General features: G+C 40.3%; 1 protein-coding gene across 1 annotated transcript in view; it reads left to right on the top strand.

Moving 5' to 3' along the window:
• The window catches only part of LOC101863041 (metabotropic glutamate receptor 3), a 61,082-nt gene that overhangs the window by 282 nt on the left and 56,963 nt on the right, over positions 1 to 3,837 (top strand). The gene's annotated exons all lie outside the window — the stretch shown is intronic.

The raw sequence follows: 3,837 nt of genomic DNA, 5'->3' as shown, positions 1-3,837 counted from the left end.
CACACACACACACACACACACACATACACACACAAACACATACACACGCAAACACACTCCCGTACACACGTACACACATACACACATTCTCACATGCGTACACACATACACACACACAAACACACACACACACACACACATTTACATACACACCACTCACATTAACACATTTACGACGATTATTTCTCTCTCCTATGGGTTCCGCCGCCTTTGGATCTTTTACGTTATTCACAGAAGAATATAAAAAAGCTAACACTGAACTTTGACAGGGGAACAGATTAGAGGACATCGGCCGAAAGCTAGGGAACAAAAATTATGTTTTTATCCTGTCTTACGGTATGTTCATTTCAGGTTACATTGCACTAACCGTAATAACCATCATTCTTTTCAGAAAAATGAACGGATTCGTAGGGCCCTCTGTAACTTTTCCCTAAAGAGGAGAGAAAAGTTAGGCACTACGAGTATGACCCCAGACTCAAACTCTGAAGGCATTTTCGAAGGGCTTGGTCACTTAGAAATAATGGTTGAATGGAGGAGGGTATTCTGAAATACGTTGGGGGCTAAATCATCACTAAATATATACCCGTTTGTGGAAAACTAGCCCTTTTAAGGAAAAGTTGTACAAGACCAAAAGCGGTCTTTTTTATTTGAAGACTCAAACGCCATATTTTAAGAAAGTGGAAAATTCTGTATCTAGTAGCAAGGGTAGCATTTCTTTTACCTTACATATCATAGAACTGAGCGTGGTGATCCATGAGGTTATTTTCGATTCTTAAGGAATGCAACAAAAGCAAAAGAGAAGAAAACAACTGTCTAAAAAAAAATTGAGACTTATCTTGTTTTCTACTGAAGTCTTTATTTATTTATGTACATTGGGTTGGGTTTTTTTAAACGTGCCCGGAAGTGTCTTGAAACAAGAGTTCCAGCCTCTGATCAGCAATTTAGATGAACGTAAAGTTGAAAAAATTTGAATTTTGGCTAGCCATACCTTGCTTTCTTTTTCTCCTTTTAGTTGCTAGGTCCCTTTAAGAGTCGGGCAATTAACCTCGACGTCTCTGTACGGCTGGTCAGGGTCTGGCAGTCCCGTTTCGTTTCACCAGTCTGGTATTCTGATTGACTGCTAGAGATTCATTTTGTTTGTTTATGGATACGCTCGTGACCAGGGCCCGGTTGCTATGGAAACCGACGCTGATTTCGACATATTCGTATTTTCCTATCATACGTATCTCTACCCTCCCCTTGTGTTTGGAATGCATGTGTTTGAAAACCTATAATTCCTGGTTTTGTCTCCTGACTGGCATGCAGAGCCCCCTGTAAAGATTGCGAAGATAAGGAGAGGTAAAAGAGGAAAGCGACGAGGGAGTCGTTAATAACAAGTTTGAAGAGGCGTCTGCGGTTTGGATTAGATCTGTTGTAGACGTCAGAAACTCATAACGCCATGGTTTGAGAGCACAGATATCAAGAGGAGAGGATAGGGGGAGGGATTGATAGAGGGAGAGGGGTTTGGAGAGGGCGAAAAGAGGGAAAAGGAAAAATAAGAACCTGGTAAAGGAGAAAAAGAAGAGGGTGACTTAGAAGAGTAGAAAGAGAGATGCGCACGCGCGCGCGCATACACACACACACACACACACACACACACACACACACACACACACACACACACACACACACAAACACTCGCAAACGTACACTCAAATACATTGAGGGAGAAATAACGACAGACAAACAGACAGACAGACAGACAGATATAAAAACAATGGGGCAAGCAGAATACGTAGGAGGGAGGGGGGGAGAGAGAGAGAGAGAGAGAGAGAGAGAGAGAGAGAGAGAGAGAGAGGGGGGGGGGAATGTAAAAGTGAGGGTGGAGGACAAGAGAAAGGGAGAATAAAAGACAAACAGACCGTTTTAGACAGAGACGGAGATCGAGACGGAGGAGGCTCAGCGGACTAGGGAACTGTAAGCGGATCACAAAATGACTCAGACACGTAAACAAACGCTCAGAGACTCGGGTGGAACACTCTGGAATAGATAGATCCTTTCTTTTTTTATTATTGTTTGTATAATATTCACTCATGGATGTAGACAGACAGACAGACAGACAGACAGACAGACAGACAGACAGACAGACAGACAGACAGACAGACAAACAGACAGACGGACAGAAAGACAGACAGGAGACAGATAGATAGATAGATAGATAGATAGATAGATAGATAGATAGATAGATAGATAGATAGATAGATAGATAAAAACATAAATAGATAGATGCTACTGCAGAGTTTTACAGAAATACGAATGACGATCGTGCCACAGAACACTCCACCTTTGATGATATCAACGACAAGGGGAACGGACGAGACAGTGACGGTTTGAAGCTCACATCCTTTATATCCTACTTAATAACCTTCGACCATAGTTTCCATAAAGTGAAACGTGCTTTTCCCTCACTCTTCTCCAAAATGAGAGACACCCCCCCCCCCCAAAAAAAAAAAAAAAACAGAGAAAAGGAAAAAGACAAAAATGTATAGTAAAGATACCGCGAGTCACCTCAGGTAGTGTTTTTCGTGTTCATGTAGTACGGATTCACCTATACTGTTCGATGTTTAGTCACGTTTTTTGCCCAGCTGGGAGTTCTCCAGTATTACAGTTTCATTTCCATGAAAGTTAGCGATATTGGCGAGCAGACATGTACCCTTAAATTGTTATTCACTAATGTAAGTGAAATATAATATGCTAATAACAGTATTACTGGGAAAAAAGCAACTAAGTGAAAAGGTTAAAGTAAAGTTGTAATGTTTGGTGTGGAACACATGTGTTCTTGCTTTTATTTGTTTCTTTGCAAAATGTTTGATAATTTATTCTTGATTTCTTTCTTTTTATTTGAGAAGCAACCAAAATTCTGCACTTGTCTTATTAATTCGCTTTTCTTTTAACCTGACGAAAGGAGTATTTCTGACTATGAATTCTAGTTGATAAAGATATTTCTCCACCCCCACCCCCTACCCCCCTTCCTACTTTTTGTTTAAAAAGGAAAGAAAATAGTCTAGTGGACTTGGAAACCTCGGAACTCCCAACAGGAAAAACCTTTTATTCAAAAGTGGAACTGTTGAAGCTCAGGCGCTGTTACTAGAAAGGGGTCAACTTTATCTATAATCCTTGTTTGAATGGAAATTGTCTACAAGGGAAATCCCACGAGTTGAAATACTACAAAAGAGGAAAGGAAGAAAGAAAGAAACATCAGCAATGCGATACTTTTAAGAAAAAGAATCAGAAAAAAAGCCACGAGTGCAGGTTGAGGTGAACGCCCTATGGGAAGTACAGGAGACGAAAAGAACCATTCACAGTTACGTTTATTAGATCTAGACGTGGTACCAACTAATAAAGTGATTCTTGGTTTTTCTTGCCGTCAGTTTGCGATCACCAGTTTAGGCTTATTTCTTTTTTAAAACTGAACATCCCATTCCTACAGTGGTAGAAATTTGCTTATTGCTTAAAAAGGGAAATAAAACATATTCTGTCTTGACCTTTATCAAAGAGAGCCCAGAGTCTACAGTGAAGATTGTACGTAGAAGACAAGTTCGAGTCATACGCCTACTTTTGATTTAAGTTTGCCGCAGTTCTTGTGTGGCGTACTCATTTCTTTAAAAATCAGGAAAAGTAGCAATATGCTTTAAGTCTAGGTGTTTTTTAAATGCATGTATGTGTATGCATGTGTATGTTTGAGCGAGGGTATGTGTGTATATTTATGTGTGTGTGTTTGTGAGGAGAGAGAGAGAGAGAGAGAGAGAGAGAGAGAGAGAGAGAGAGAGAGAGAGAGAGAGAGAGAGTAAAAACGGG

The sequence above is a fragment of the Aplysia californica genome, unplaced genomic scaffold (genome assembly GCF_000002075.1).
Source record: "Aplysia californica isolate F4 #8 unplaced genomic scaffold, AplCal3.0 scaffold00396, whole genome shotgun sequence".
In the NCBI taxonomy this organism is placed as follows: domain Eukaryota; kingdom Metazoa; phylum Mollusca; class Gastropoda; order Aplysiida; family Aplysiidae; genus Aplysia; species Aplysia californica.
This window is presented reverse-complemented; position numbering and strand designations above follow the sequence as displayed.